At 43.8% G+C, this 16,845-nt stretch overlaps 1 protein-coding gene and 1 long non-coding RNA gene across 6 annotated transcripts in view; one reads left to right on the top strand and one right to left on the bottom strand.

Moving 5' to 3' along the window:
* SLC16A12 (solute carrier family 16 member 12) overlaps nucleotides 1–16,845 on the top strand; it is a 107,225-nt gene that overhangs the window by 50,630 nt on the left and 39,750 nt on the right. The gene's annotated exons all lie outside the window — the stretch shown is intronic.
* Nucleotides 458–15,680, bottom strand: LOC122446229. The gene is made up of 3 exons (XR_006270824.1): nucleotides 15,668–15,680; nucleotides 10,526–10,529; nucleotides 458–591 (listed from the first exon to the last, which is right to left on the bottom strand). It is a non-coding gene; the product is annotated as an uncharacterized LOC122446229 (long non-coding RNA).

The following is a 16,845-nucleotide window of genomic DNA, read 5'->3' on the forward strand; positions in this document are numbered from 1 at the left end:
TTGTAGAGCTTCATCTCTTTTTCTTCTTTAAGATGATCTTGGTTTCCCGGGGATCAGTGGGGTCCTTTGTGTAGTCCACTCGGCGTCCTCCGGGTCTGCGTGGTATGCACTCTTCACCCTCATGTGGTGGATCCGGGGGGTGACACCTGCAGCTTTAACTGCAGTAGCGCTGGTTAGAACAACAGTATACAGACCCTTCCAACGTGGGGCCAAGGAATCATGTTTCCAGTCCTTGACCACCCCTGATCCCCGGGCACAAATTTTTCAATCTGTTCCCCAAGGGGGAATGGCACCCTTTCTTGTACAAACTTAGTTACCTGATTTATTACCTTACCCAGTTGCTCCATCTGCTGTGAAATCTCATCTCCCCTTACCTGAGGCAAATTTGGTGACACCTGTTTTATTATGGGAGGGGATCTCCCATACACTGTTTTGTATAGAGAATAGCCATGGGACCGTGGGGTCATCCTGGGTCTGAGCAGAGCCGTTGGAAACAAGTCTACCCAGGAGCAGGCAGTCTCTAAGATCCACTTGGAGAGTGTCTCTTCAAGTGTCCGGTTGGTTCCTTCCACCATCCCAGAACTCTGGGGCCTATATGCTGTATGTAATTTCCATTTGATGTTTAAAGTTTTGCTTACTTGTTATACTAAATCAGCTACGAAAGCCGGGCCATTGTCCGATCCAATACTGGTAGGAAATCCACATCTGGGAACTATCGCCCTAAGAAGGCACCAGGCTACTTTTGATGCTTTTTCAGTCTGGGTAGGAAAAGCTTCTACCCATCCCCAGAACGCATATACTATGACCAGCAGGTAATGGTAGTGTCGGTGAGGTTTCATTTCAATGAAGTCCACTTCCAGGTGTTCAAAGGGCAGTGTGCCTTTTAGCTGAATCCCTGGAGGTTTCTGTCTGTGCCGAGAGGCAGCATTGACCTGTGAGCAGGCAGTGCAGTTCTGAGATTTTGTCCTGCATAGGGAAGAAGGCAGGGAACCAAGAAGTATTTTCAAATTAGCTCTTCCAGTTTATCATGGCCTAGATGGGTCGCTTGGTGTGTTTGGCTTACCAGAGTGGGTGCCAGCCCCTCTGGTACCAATAATTTGCCACTTGGCAATTCCCACCATCCCTTTTTGGTCTTGATGGCCGCTTCCACTTTGGCTAGTTGGTTTTGGGCTTCAGTGTATTTTGGAGAGTCTAGCGTTAGCTCAGGTAGCTCTGCCAATATGAGAGCTTTAATAGGGGCTTCCCTTGTCACCCCCAAGCCCTCGGCTGCTTGTTTAGCAGTCTTATCTGCCAGTCTGGTCCCTGAGCCCAGGGGGTATCCTCTTTTTGATGTCTTCAGCAGTGTATGACTGCAACCCTTTCTGGTTCCCAGGCAGCATCTAATAGGGTCTTGATTTCTTCCTTATTTTTAATATCTTTTTCACTAGCTGTTAAAGGCCTCTCTCCTTATACAGAGCCCTGTAGTGTGGCAAAAGCATACCTGGGGTCTGTGTAAATGTTTGTCTTCTTACCTTTTGACAGCTGGAGGGCCTGGATTAGAGCATATAGTTTGGCCCATTGAGCGGACCAGTGTGATGACAGAGAGCTAGCCTCAATGATGGCTTCTTCCATGACTACTGCATATCCCGACAGTCATTGTCCTTGTTTCACCAGGCTGTTGCCATTGGTGTACAGGACCAAATCTGGGTCCAGGATTGGCTGGTCTCTCAAGTCAGGTCTGCTGGCATATTTCCTTGCAATCATGTGAGGGCCCACCTTCTCCCACAAGAAAGAGAGTGGCCAGATTCAGGGCCTGACAAGTCTCAGTAGTAACATGGGGGTTCTCACATAACAGTCCCTGGTATTGAGTAATCTGGGATGTTGACAGCCATTTATGGGGGTCCCCTTACAGGAGAGTGTTGACCTCATGTGGGACTTTTAAGAACAAATATTGGCCCAAAGTCAGCTTGGTTGCCTCCCGGCCCAGTAAGGCAACTGCAGCAACTGCCCGTAAGCATCCCAGCCACCCAATGGCAACATTGTCCAGCTAATTAGGGATAAATCACTGGTCTGTCCCATGTCCCTGTAATCTAGGACAACACTCCTGTAGCCACCTTTGTTCTTTTCGGTCACATAAAGAGTAAACGGCTTAGCAAGGTCTGGCAGGCCCAAGGCGGGTGCTGACGTCATTGTACCGGGTTTGAGTTCTATTACCAGTGGGGCTTGTTTTGCAAGCCTAGGTGGGGTTGTCTTCCACCCAGACCTCAGGGAATTGTTGAGTTAACTCTCTCTCTTGACTGTTTAGCCCATCCGGTTTTCTTGCCGGGAGATTGTGCAACCTCCATTCATCTTGAGGGGTTACCAAGAGGAGGAGTAAATAGGTGGTTGAGCCCACTCAAACAGTGGGTCTTTCGTGGGGGAAAAGGTCACTTGTGCCCCCAATTTAGATAGCAAGTCTCTTCCTAACAAAGGTACTGGGCATTCAGGGATGTATAAAAATTCACGAGTCACTTGGTGTCCCCCCATCTGACATTTTCAGGGTAGGCTAGAGACACAAAAGGCTGCATTTATCACCATCTGAGACCTGAGCAGCCTCTGGCTGGGTCTATTGGTGTATAAAGTCTATAGGCCTCGTACAGTCTTTCGCAGAACTCAGAGGGTGATTCGCTTTCCCTGTGAATCACTTCGGAGGGTTTTGCAATACTCATAGCTTTCTGGGCCCCCCTCTTGAGACCTTGTAAAATAGCCACCCAATATCTCTCCAGGTGTCCCCTCCCTTCCTGTGTGTTACAGCCCCAATTGGGCCCCTCACTGGGGGCGGCTAGTTCTGCCCACCGCTGCGGGTTTGCAGTCCCCTCAGGTGCCATTTCTGTGAACCATTTTCTGGTCTCAGTTAGGATCCTGTGTCCTTCCTCAGTGCTGAAAAGGGAGACTAGTAGTTGGATTATGTCATCCTATGTAGGGCGGTGGGTTTGAAAAATAGTCTCCACTAGCCTAATCATGGCTCGTGGCTCCCCCGAGTACGGTGGAGCATGTCTCTGCCAGTTTAAGTATCCGTAGAGGAAAATGGCTGGTAATAATAGGTTACAGGGGCTGGTGCTGGTGCCCCATGCGTCCTGACCTGGAGGCTGCTGTAGCTCTCTGAGAGGCATCTGTAGTGGGGTTCTTTCCCCTTGTTCCTTGGTGGAGCACAGCCTCTGTCTAATTGCTGTGTTTTCTTCCCCCTTCCCATCAGTACTCACCGGGAGAGGTGGATACAATCTAGGAGGTCCAGCTGAGGTGGAATTCTGGGGGCGTTGACCAGAGGTCTCCATTGGTGGGATTGGAGCCAGCCAAAACAGCGGCTCTATGAACTCCGGGAGAGCTGGTGGAAGAGCAGCGGCTGCTGCAGGAACTTCACCTGGACCTGGATCGGGCATTAAGGCGGCCTCCGGTCCTGGTGGAGCACTGGGAGGCAGGCGTGTCATTATCCAGTATGGGGGAGGGGTCAGGTCATCCCCGTCCAAATCCTGTAGAATTTCCTTTTTTATCATCAGTCAATTTTTGTGCCATTAATATTTTTCCCTTTCCCTTCTGGATGCAGAACCTTGTCCAAGTAGGAGGGTCTTGAGCTAACCCTAGCCATGAGTCAATATATGGATATTGATCCAGGTGTCCTGGCTTTCCTGTGACTACTGTATAGACTGCTTCCACTATTTTTAAGTTCATGGTGTTCTCTGGTGGCCATCCTGCTCCCATAGGGGGCCATTCAACCTCACAGAGTATGTGGAGGTGGTTAGGCTTCATCTTCACCCCATAGTCTCCTCCAAATCCCTTCTTTAAATTTGTAAGCATGCACTCCAATACAGTTGGCTTAGATTCACTTCCCCCCATCTTGCTTACCTTCTCGGACCTTCTTCTACTTTTCCTTTTTGTTCTGTCTGCGAAGTTCTCAGTACTATATATACTTCTGATATTTCCACTCAATGACACTTAAGTTGCCATTCTACCTTCTTCCTAATTGGGGTGAGAAGAGCCTTACCTGCCAGATCCCAGAGGGAGAGGGAGGATCGGCGTGTCTTCACCTGCCGGTCAGCACAGCCGAACCAGAACACCACGTGATCCAAGACTGTTTCTCCCTTAACTTTTAAAGTCCATTCTGCCTTGGTGGGCTTGATCAGGTGTGGATGAAAATACAGATGGGCTAAATATCCCACATCCCAGGCCATCTCCGGAAAAAGCCAATTCGTACTCACTTATGTATCCCCCTCCTTCTAGCCTGACAATTCCAAGGGGGTCAAGAATTTCATAGCAGATGGGACACCTCCTTGGGGACGGCAGAATACAAGCACATAAAGACCAAGTTTCTTCTCCTAACAATCCCCTGGCAATTGCTTGGTAATAATTTTCCCCAAGACGGTGTGGACACCACCTCCTAAATGACCTTCACAAATTTCCTTCCTAAGCCCTAACACGCTCATCAACCTGTGTACCAAGCAATCGTTGCCACCTGCCTATTCCAGGCTCCTGTGGGTCTGTGCCCCTTCTGATCCCTCCCAGGGGAGTGATCAGGCCCCCTCTTCCACCCTACCGGGTGGGTTCCTCCTCACCTGAGCGCTCAGTTCCCCTGCTGCTGTCCACTGCCTGCTAACATGAAAGGTCCGGGCACTGAGAAGCAGAATCCTTCCAGAAGGGTGAGGCGCCTTACCCCCTCTGGAAGATTCGAGCCTCAAGGCCTCGGCATAGCCCCAAATGGGACTTGTCTCCTCAAAGTGAGGAGTTTCCCGGCCAATGCACCAAATGTTGTAGCCACGCGTTCCAGGAAACAAACTCACTCAGAAGGACAATGCAGATAGAGGAGTGCAGTTTATTACACCGGCGGGCCCAAGGCAGAGTCTCCTCTGAGCCAAGGACCCTGACCAGTTTTTCTGAAAACCTTATATACCCTAAGTGTATGTGCCCAAACCCACCTCCCCAAATTCCCTGAAAGCAGTCTGAACAAAGGAAAAGAAAGATACAATCAAAGTTCACCCGTGATTCATATGCCTTAAGCCTAGGTAGTTAACAGTGGACAATTATCAATAGGCCTGTGGTCATACCCCAACAAGCATAATAGAATTTATGATTCTATTCAGTTACACAGATAATTAGGGTATTCTTTTAGGCAACAGAGAGTCTAGGTATGAGCCCTGGGGCTCTTCCTTCCGGGGGCCTGGTTTTCCAGTTGGTGTGTTGTTTCCATAGATACTGGGCATACAGCTCACAGTCCACAGTCTGGCCCAAGACGGCGTCCTGCTTTCAGGATGGAGCCTGTTCTGTTTCCTCCTCACCCCGACCAGGGGTTGAATCTGTATCTCCTGCATTGCAAGGTGGACTCTCAACCACTGGGCCACCAGGGAAGTCCCCCTGCTTCCTTTTCATGAGGGAGGTGGTTCTTTGAAAACCCTCCGAACTGCTCAGAGAGGGAGTATCTTCAGATTTCTGAGGCATCCTTTGGTGGGACTATCGCTGTTGGTTTGTTATCACTGCTGCTGTCTCAGTCATAGGCATTGCAGGACCCAACTAATGAAAGCCAGCTTGTTTTCAAAGTCTCACTGAACCCCTCCCACGGCCTGCCAGTTTGGAAGGGATGGGTTTGGCTCTTAAGCCCTTATTAGCGCTTTTTATAGACACAGCATTAATTCAGAAAGGACAGTGAAATTCTGCCATATAAAATTGTGGTACCATGATGCCAAGCTGCACTGATGCTGAAGTGCAGGTATCCAGATCTCATGCTTTTTAAAAAATTAATTGTTTGGCCACACCAGGTCTTAGTTGCAGCATGTGGAATATTTAATTGTGGCATGTGGGATCTAGTTCCCTACCAGCAATTGAACCTGGGGCCCCTGCCTTGGGAGCATGGAGTCTTAGCCACTGGACCACTTTCTGAATGACTATAATTAATATCTGTGACTCTCCTAGCACAGTGCTTGGCCCACAGATAAGTGCTTAAAATGTAGTGTCTGCTCTTGTGATGATGATGTTCACCTATGGAATTAAAATGTTGAGTTGTCTTTTTTTGCTCCACCATCCTGGGCATTTCCTTTAAACACCCAATGTGTCAGCCGGATGTTATTTCCCCTTAGAGGAGCCTTGTTGCCTTTCCCCAGGATGGCCGAGCTCACTCAGAGGAATCTGACCCTTTGTACCGATCCCACCGGGCCCAGGCCTCCTTCCCAGCCAGCTGTCAAAAGGTTCCTGGTGGCCGTCCACCCACCCCTGAAGCACTGCCCATTGGCAGTGAAGGGGTATGCATTTCATTTCATAGTTCCACGTTTCATCCTGAGTGTCTCTTGACCTGCAGGGGTCGATTCAGTACCAGGAAGCCACACACATCTCTTCTGGAACATTGTGTATCCACTGTTTTTGGATCTAAGACCTTTGACCTGCTGACTACAAAAGCAGCTTTTCCTCGGGGAATCACATTATCCCTGTTAGAAAGCAAGGGAGGAAAAAGAGAAACAAAGCCTTGTGGAGGCCTCCGCTTCAATAACATTCATTTCCTTTTCTCTTTTTGTTTCTAAACTTATTTCTGTTCCATGTCAGTGTCACGTAATTGACATGTATATTTCCCTCTTTTGTTTGTTTTTTCTTCCCCAGAAAGATTTAATGATGCTTTTGTGAATCCTGTCTCTTTCCTTGACTGAGGTGAAGGGAAGCCCATTTCCCAGTCTTTGTGGACTTTTTCTTTTTTAATTAAAAGAAAAAAAAATTGAGTCATATGGGGCTTTTACATACTACCTCAGACCCTCCTCAGTGCCGAGCAGTGAGAATGCTGCATCTTCCCCACGGTATAGAAAGAGGAATCAAGAAACTTATTGATTAAAAACTCTTTTGGCTGATTGCCACAAATGCTAGAGATTTCTGCCTCTGCTTTAGTTTATTTCACATATTGGAAAAATCCTGCTTGTTGCTTTTTTTTTTCTTTTAACCGAGAGGGCAATGTTTTTACTGAGTAGAGATGGCTTGCCAAGAAAGTATACATTCCCAAACACATTGATATTTTTTTCTTTTATCCATTCAAAGGATGAATTAGGCCTAGGAGAGTCACTGATATGCAAGCCTATATTATGCTACGTGCTAAGTCACTTCCGTCGTGTCTGACTCCTTGAGACCGTAAGGACTATAGCCTGACGACGGGCTCCTCTGTCCATGGGATTCTCTAGGCAAGAATACTGGAGTCAGTTGCCATTTCTTTCTCCAAGGGATCTTCCCAAGCCAGGGGTCAAACCTGAGTCTCCTGCGGCTCCTGCATTTCAGGCAGATTCTTTAGCACTAGCTCCACCTGGGAAGCCCAAGCCTGTATTGTAGTTGTATGTTTTTTTGTGTTTTTTGTTTTTTGTTTTTTTTAGTTCTACCACTTTATTGCTACCGACCCATCTCCCTCCACCCTCATGCACACATGCTCAGTCATGTAACCCCATGGACTGCAGCCCGCCAGGCTCCTCTGTCCATGGACTTTTCCAGGCAAGAATAGGGGAGTAGGTTGCCATTTCCTTCACAGTTGTATGTTTTTATTTGTTGTTTCAGTCGCTAGGTTGTGTCTGGCTCTTGCGACTTGTGGACTGTAGCCCACCTAGCTCCTCTGTCCTTGGGATTCTCCAGGCAAGAATACTAGAATGGGCTGCTATTTCCTTCTCCAATTATAGTTGTATAGTCTGATGCTTCATTCAAAGCTGTTTCCACTTAATTTCTTTAATTTCCCCAGGATGCACCTGCTGACCTAGTGAGACCCCTCTCCTTTCTACATGAAAACACACCGTGCTTAATGCTGCTTCTGTGCTTTGACTTATGTTTTCCTCTCACTTGTTTTGTTCTTCATTTCCCCTGCTGTGTTTCTCCACCTGCCTTCTAAAACTCTGTGCCTTTACACATACTATTTCTTCTGCCTGAAGCACTCTTTCCACCATCCTGAGTTGCTGTCCCCTGAACCTGTCTCTAGTGTCTTTGGCTGCAGGAAACATCAACTCATTAAACTGATATAAGGAGATCAGCCCTGGGTGTTCATTGGAGGGACTGATGCTGAAGCTGAAACTCTAATACTTTGGCCACCTCATTCGAGAGTTGACTCGTTGGAAAAGACCCTCATGCTGGGAGGGACTGGGGGCATGAGGAGAAGGGGATGACAGAGGATGAGATGGCTGGATGGCATCACCGACTCGATGGGCATGAGTTTGAGTAATCTCTTGGAGTTGGTGATGGACAGGGAGGCCTGCAGGGTGTGCTGTGATTCATGGGGTCACAAAGAGTCAGACACGACTGAGCGACTGAACTGAACTGAACTGAAGGTAAAGGGGAACTTTTATGGAATGATAAATGGACAGGAGGAACACAGATCACAAAGAAGCTCAGGTGAATTTAGGGCTGGAAGAGCTATACATCTTTCTGAGCAGCATCCTTAACTTTTGTCCACCAGATGCTGAAGAAAGTACTCTGACTATGATGGCAGAATATGTCTCTAGACGTTGCCAAATGGCCCCTCATGGATCATATTGTCCCTGGTTGAGAACCATTGGTCTACCTGGAACTGCTACCTTCCTCTCCTGGTTCTTAGCGCCTCTGGGTATATACATAGCAGAGTATGGCTCTCCAGCCTAACTCAGCACCTTCCAGCTCCAGCCTGACTCAATCACTTCATTTTCCCACTGGAGAAGAAGAAGTAAAGTCACTCATTCGTGTCTGACTCTCTGCGACCCCCGTGGACTGGAGCCTGCCAGGTTCCTCTGTCCATGGGATTTTCCAGGCAAGAATGCATTACCTGTTCAAAAGATATAGAATTAGTTCAACCTTTGGTTGGCTCTTGGGGATCAGGTGTGGACTCCTGGTTTGGTGAGCTAAGCCAGGGGTTCAGATCGTATAGCATTGACATGGCTGCAGGTCCCCTTCCCCAGGGCCTGCTCCTGGATCGTTCTGAATGATAGAGCTGAATTCCCTTGAAGCTGAGCTGGACAAAACTTCTAAAATATTTTATTAAAACATTGCCTTTTAAAAATTTTATTTTATATTGGAGTTTAGTTGATTTACAGTGTTGTGTTAGTTTCAGATGTATAGCAAAGTGATTCAGTTATACATATACAGATTTTCAGATTCTTTTCTCATTTGGGTTATTACATAATATTGACTAGAGCTCACTGTGCTAGAGGTAGGTCCCTGTTGATGATCTGTTTCATATACAGTAGGGTGTTTCTGTTAATCCCAAACTCCTGATTTATCCCTTCCTATACCATTCCCCTATGGTAACCATAAGTTTGTTTTTGAAGTCTGTGAGTCCGTTTTATAAACAAGTTTTTTTTTTTTAATCTTTTTTTATATTCCACATATAAGTGATATTATTTGATATTTGTTTTTCTCTGTCTGACTTACTTAGTGTGATAATCTCTAGGTCCATCCGTGTTGCTATAAACGGCATTCTTTCATTCTTTTTTTTTCAACTGAGTAATAGTTCTTAAACATGGAGCATTAAACATGACTGAACAGAAATGAAACCTCTGTAATTAGTGGAGATGGTGCAGTGCGGTGGTTAAGACCACGGTTAAGACTGTTTGCATTCACTTTCAATGTGCCACATGCTGGTTGATGCTTGGACAGACTGATCTCTCTCTGCCTCAGTTTCCTCATATAGGGAATGGCAGTAGTAATAATAATAAGAACAAGAATAATAATAGTTAATACTAGTATATCACTTCCCACATGTGCCAGGCACTATTCTAAGTGTGTTAATTGAATTAACTAAATTGTCACAACTATGAGTTGAAACCAGCTCTCAGAAAGGTAAGTAAAAACTAATAAGAGTGTTCAGATCTAGCAACAAAATGAGTACACTGTTAATGTGTGGAAAATTTTTAGTTTTCACAGCTTTTTGGAATTGTATGCTTATATATCCATCCCATTTTATAGAAGAGGAAACAGGTTCAGAGAGACTTAGTAATTTAACCACAGTTACAGAGCTAAAAGTGCAGAAGACAAGATATAGACTCAGGCAATTTGATGATAAAGGACTGTCTCTTGAGCCTGGTGTTATAATACTTTATATATCAGAGGGCTGTTGTGAGTATTAAATGAGTTAACATGATCTTAGTTAACACTAAGATCAGGTGTGGCATATACTGCATGTTATTTAAGCATTAATTATTATTGTGAGTTTTCTTCACTCTAAAGGGTCATTGAGTTTATTCTTATAATGGTTAACAGTGCAGTGGTGCATTCAGCGTCCAGAAATCGGTGCTTCCCAACCTCTCTCATGGATCCAGACCTCAAAAATCATGATCTTCTTAGCCACACTTGGGTAAACCATGAGACTGTTTCTGGCCTGGGCTCTTCCCAATCCAAGGTTCTGCCCAGCTGGGCGATCCTATTATTGGCTGAATGTTTGTACCCCCCTCACATTCACATATGGAAGCTCTAAACATCATTTGGAGAGGGAACTTCTAAGTAAATAATTAAGGCTAAATGAAGTCATAAAGGTGGGGCCCTTCCTAATAGGATTAGTGTCCTTATAGGAAGAGATGCCAGAGATCTCCTCCCACACTCCTCTGTTGCTGGCCAAACATCTCCCTACCCCCACCTGCCAAGGAAAGCCATGTGAGAACACAGCAAGAATGTAGCCATCATCAAGCCAGGAAGAAAGCTGTCACCAGAAGCCAGATTTGTCAGAACCTTGATCATGGGCTTCTAGCCATCAAAACAGTGAGAAATAAATGTCTGTTGTTTAAGCCAGTCAGTGGTATTATGTTATATTTTGTTATACCAGCCTGAGTTGACTAGTACAGATCCATATCCCACCTGTTCAGCAGTTGGTAAGCTCTGAATGAAGACATGCTGATGTATTTTTCTCTACACAAAATGACTCCAGGCTGCTGAATTTTCTGTTTTTTTTTTTTTTTTTTCCCTCTTTTTACTTGGTTGATTCTATTACCATTAGACTCTTAACAATGATTCTGTGTTTGGCTACAGATTTGTCTGTTATATCTTTTCCTCACACTGTGCTTACAGCTTATCATTGATGGGTTTGACACCCATAAAATCTACCTTGTTAGCAGTAAAAATTAAACTGGTCTTTGGAATGTAGATCTCAGCTATTCATCAGCTTTCTTGAGAAACAAGAAACCAAATAAATTAAATTTGTATTATTTGACTTTCTCTTCTAAGTGAAGAGTAAGGATTCAAGACATGAATGGTTAATTACAGACAAAACTGTATATTTCAATCTTTATAGGTGATTTTTTTTTTTTAGAAATTAAAATATTTTCTATTCTAATCCTAAGATCCTAAAATTCTTTTGGTATAAATCAAGCGTTTATTTTTATCCCGAAAATATCAAGGAACTCAGTCTTCTCCTAACCCCCAGCAAAGACAGTTTTGTCATTTTCAGCATTCTCTTAAAAAGCCTGTCAAAGAAAAGGGAGTGATATCCCCGTGTGAGCCTAAAATGCCACAGAAAGAACATTGTAGTCTCATTTTGTCTAGTCACAGTTGCCCTAAAGTGGACTTTTTCATTCCTTGTTATATTTACTCATCAAATATAGTATCACTCTATAAGAGGAAAGCAGTTTTGAAAATTATAGTGAAAGAGCATGCTGGAATAAATTTATTTTACACACACACACACCACACATTCACTTTTTTGAAAAAAAAAAAAAAAAAAAACCTAAAATTGAACTTGGTCAACTGAATTATTTCCTTTAGACAGCCTTAAAATATGATCATAAATTTTCTCTTTCCACAGATAGATGTCTTGTTTTTGGTCTGTTGGGAAGAAAAGAAGTGGAGTAAATTTTAATGCATGTGTATGTACTTGGTCCCCAAGTAAAGCTCTTTTAAGTATTCCAGAGGATAAGATCATGACAAGTTTAAATGAAGAGGGCAAACACAACCATGATAAACATATGAAATGTCAAATGTAAAATCTGTCAAAATGTGAAAAAGAATATATGAATCGATGTTGAATGCAAAAAAAAAGCAGTAAGAATATACTTAGTTACAGTGTGTAAAAGTGGTTTTATTACCTTTTATAAGAAGGGTATAAGAATATTCCAAGAAGTTCAGAAAATATAGGCAGGGATCATTCATAATCTTACTTTCCTCACACAGCTATTTTCTTTTTCTCTGCATTCCTTTCTCTTGTCCTTGTGCATATGCATTTTTGTAGTTGTACTCATAGCTTGTACATTTCATGTTCTGATTAAGAGTTAGCCCAACATGGACATTTTTGGGTGCTGCTACAATCCTCATAACCGTCGTTTGTAAAGGCTTTATAATAATCCATGGATGGGACTTGCTATCTGTGTACTACTTAGGAGAAGTCATTAAAAAGGGAAGAGAACATGGACATATTTGCTATTTGATATATAGATATTTGCCTGCAAAGAATTTCAGTGCGCAATTCTAAAGAAAGAACCAACTAAATATTGCAGAGAAGTGAAAATTAGTTAAATGTTCAAAGAGCATAGTATTTCTTGAATTTACTGTTTTCCATCATTTTCTCTTTGCCACTATCCCTCATTCAATTATTTAACTTCTTTGTCTTGTCTCAATAATGTAAGGGAAAATTGACATAGATAAAATCTCTGGGTCTCTCCCTGACTTTTTTCCTTTGGCTAAATGACAAGAAATATGGGTGCTTTCAGCTATGATAAAGATTGTCATTGTTATTTAGATGCTAAGTCCTATCTGCCTCTTTTGCAAGATGGGGCTCCTCCATCCATGGGGCTTCCCAGATAAGAATACTAGAGTGGGTTGCCATTTCTTTTTCCAGGGAATCTTCCTGATCCAGGGATTGAAACCGAGTCTCCTGCATTGCAGGTGGGTTCTTCACTGCTGAGCCACTAGGGAAGCCCATGATAAAGATGTTTATTTATTAATACTTTGCTAACTCTGTCATTTGAAATCGTAACTGGTATAAGTTTAACTTAGGTAAGCATTTTTTGAGTGTCTACTATATAGTTGTATAATTGCTTTGCTTTTTTTTTTTTGCTTCACTTTTTAATTAGGGAAATTATTGAAAGGTACAAATGAAGATGAAAAATGTATCAGCTGGTTTAATAGGGAAGGGGATTAATATATGTTATTATGTGAATATTTTAATGGTTGTCAGGCACTTTAACAAATATTTTGCCCTTTAATCCTCATTAAAGCCCTAATAAAAAGGAGCTATTAACTCCAAGGTACAGAGCAGGAGACAGACTCAGGAAGTTAAATCGAATGTCAAGTTCATACAGCTATTAATTGTCAGCACTGGGATTCAAAGCCAGACATGTCTGACCCCAGGCCAAGTGCACTGGTCTGTGTGCTTCAGCATTCATATTTGTAGCAGTCTAAAAGAGCAGTGGTATAGCTGAGGGAGGGGGAAACCTCTGGAACTCTTTAGAGAGGGGTATCCTGTCAGAGGAATATGGGTTTTGTTTTTTTTTTAAGACTTTTTTTTTTCTGAGCTGTGGTGTGTTACTATTTACAGCTGCACCATGGCCTAAGGGCCTCTTGTAAGCCTCCACGGAGAAATGTGCATTCAAAACAGCTTTCATACCCAGCCTCAGGATCCTTGTGAATGCCTCTCGGTGAAGTCTTTGGAGAGGAAATGGTGATAGATTTTCTTTTGCAGTTTATAAAGTTCTACTTGATGTCACTGTTATTCTCAGCACTATCTTGATATGAAATATTATGATAATCAAAGAATATTGAAATTTTAAATTCCTATCCCTTTCCTAAGACTCATGGAGGCGGTCTGTTACATCAACAATCGTGATGAAATTTTAAATTCCTATCCCTTTCCTAAGACTCATGGAGGCCGTCTGTTACATCAACAATCGTGATAATAAGAAGGTTGTGGTTCAGTCACTCAGTCCTGTCTGATTCTTTGTGACCCCTTGGACTGCAGCACGCCAGGCTTCCCTGTTCTTCACTATCTCCCAGAATTTGCTCAAACTCATGTCCATTGAATCGGTGATGCCATCCAACCATCTCATCCTCTGTCGCTTGCTTCTTTTCCTGCCCTCAATCTTTCCCTGCATCAGGGTCTTTTCCAATGAGTCGGCTCTTCGCATCAGGTGGCCAGAGTATTGACGGGTTCTTGTGTCTACCTCTAAATTGATTTTGAACTTGTGAGGAGACCAAGTGGTTTATTGATCTTTTCGATCCCAATTCCTACCTCACAGAGTTGTTGAGAAAATGAAATGAAGCAATCCATATTATATTACAAAGCATAGGATCTGCCCGTAGTATGTATTCAAATAAATGTTAGCTATTCTTTCCTAAAATGCTGCCTTGTGTGCTAATAACACTGATAATTGGGGAGAGAGGCTCAGGACTACTAGCCAAGAAGGACTGCACCACTCTAGCCACATAAAAGATGGAGCTACCCTGTCACTGACCCAGGCAGCCCTCAAATAGCCATAAGCTCATTTGATGGGCGTCTGCCCCGGGTTCATGTATAGAGTGAAAGAGCTGAGAAGAATGAGCACTCTCTGCTCACAGGCCGATCCCACTTTGAAAAAGAAAACAAAAAGCTTAAGCATGTACCTCTGTTTCTCTCACCCCCATGAATCAGATAACCAACTCCTTCTCCTGGGGAGAAAAGTAGGTGAGAAGGTAGAGGAAGGCTGGAGAGGCTAGTTGTGCTGGAGTTTCTGTCCCTTGGAATCAATGGAGAGGAGGTCTTTGTCCCCAGTGGTAGGGGACTATGCCTGGCTCCACCCTGCAGATAAGGGAACTGAGGCCTTGAAGCATAAAATAAGAGTCATAATTAATAAGTGCAAGGAAGTCTTAATTCTAAGTGGTGGAGTTAGGATTAGTCAGGCCAGCCAAGACAGGCTCTTACTTTGGTAAAGGTCATGGGAAATTAAGAGGGAGGGCAGATCTGAGCAGGCTACCAGCAGAAGTGGTATGAGTTTCACTCACTTGTTCTGAGAGACGGGGAGGAGTCAAAAGCCTCCGAATGTTCTAACACACCAAGTTGGTAAATGGAAACAGCATAAAAATAAAATGTGTTTCCAGGAGAGACTAGCCAATGCTTTATAGAAATGGCTTATAGACATACCTTAGAGAGTCTGAGGTACCCTGTAGGCTGTTGGAAATTTGAATCTGTAACTCGGTAGGAAGATTGGCGGCAGAGATGCAGATTTTGGAGTTGCCCTTGTAAAGGTGATCGCGGGCTGAACCTAAGGGAGCGTTTCAATGTGAGCTGCAGGGGAGTTTGGTTGTGCAATTGAGTTATATATTTGAAATACACCAGAAGGTTTGAGTCAGTAACCTTGAATAGCTTAATATAATTTTAAGGCAAGGCCCAGCATTGATTGGCTCAGGACTTGACCTCGTTTTTAACCATAGCCCTGAGCAAGTTTTTAGGTTACCCTGGTGTGCAGGACAGTTTCTATGTGTACCTCCAAATTCACTGACCATCCATTTCCACTCAGTTCTCTGCCCTGGGAGGCTGACATGTAGGGGCTATATCAGTTGGATTCCTGTTGGGTTCAGCCACTGATGGGACTTGGAAGTCAGGTGGAGTGTGAGGTTGGTGTATTTATTTCCTTGATTTTGTTTTTTACTGTCAGATCCTTATGAACTGGCTACGTTCCTTTACCCAGTGACTCTACAGAAGGTTCCAGGAACTTCTCTTTTCCTTTGCCTCTCTGGCCTAGAGGTGGTAATGGTACCAGTCCTTGAGGACTCTTCTGACCTTTGATAGATCTTATGAACACTTGCCCACACCTTTATAAATAGTACTTTTGTTGAATCTCCCCAGTTTTTCAGTTCCTACTGGGACCCTGAATAAATAATATATCTAGTAAAACAGAAGGAATTGATGTTTTTCAAGGCACTAGGCTTACCCTTAATAAACAGAGAGAGGCTTCTAATCTTGGTGGGGGGTGGGTGGTCCTCAGACTCAGGAGAAGACAACAGAATTAGTACAAGGTATGCAAATCCATGCATACATGACAGAATCCTGTCAATGGACAGAGGAATGTCTTACAGTTACCACGATTTTTCACGTTTGTAAGAGTCTTAGTGAGTCATCAAATAAAATGTATTTGAAAATGCCTTGAAATTCATTTTAACTGCTGCCTTTACATATTTTATGAATCAACAGATAACTTATTCTAAAAATACAACTATTGCCTTACTTGGCTAAGGAAATACCTTGTGATGTATACAGGGACCTCACACACGAAAAAGTTGGGGATTACTTCCAACCTTTTTTTTTAATCAGACATTTCCGTGGGTCCAAAGCCAGAAGGAAATGAGAGGAACGGGTTCAGTCCTAAGTATTTCAATCAGACAGAGACAAAGACAGTCACCTACATCTTGAAGGAAATTTTGTAAAAACTTTGTTCACTTGTTCATTTCCAGGAAGAAATTCAGATTCTGGGTCTTGCACTAGGGAGCACCCCACATTCTCAGCTTGGCAACACCTTGTCCTTTGTGTGACCTGCCACGGCTCCAGCAGCGAGCAGAGTCTGCAGAGTGCAAAAATAAACATCTCTAAGGGCCTGTGGAATCTGATGGCCTGTGCAGTGTGGGCCAGACAGTGGGCCGAGTGCCAGGCCTGGTAGGTGAGCCTCTCAGCAGCCCACATTCGTTTTTAGTCCCTCTGCAAAAGCAAGAAGAGACGGCCAGCCTGGCAGTGAAGTTCTGTTTCCAGGTGTGGCCCTGCCCCACCATGTTCTGTGACATCTCTGTACTTGGGGCTCTGTAACCCAGATACTGGGAAGGCTGGTTAATCTAGTTTGACAGATTAATCTGGCTAAAAAGAACAAAACAATTTTTTTTAAAAAAAGAACAAACAAGAATGGGTGATTTCTTGTCCCTATTCCTCAAGCTCCCATCCAGAACTCTAGAACTGGGGGGTGTCTCGTT

The sequence above is a fragment of the Cervus canadensis genome, chromosome 8 (genome assembly GCF_019320065.1).
Source record: "Cervus canadensis isolate Bull #8, Minnesota chromosome 8, ASM1932006v1, whole genome shotgun sequence".
NCBI classification, from domain to species: domain Eukaryota; kingdom Metazoa; phylum Chordata; class Mammalia; order Artiodactyla; family Cervidae; genus Cervus; species Cervus canadensis.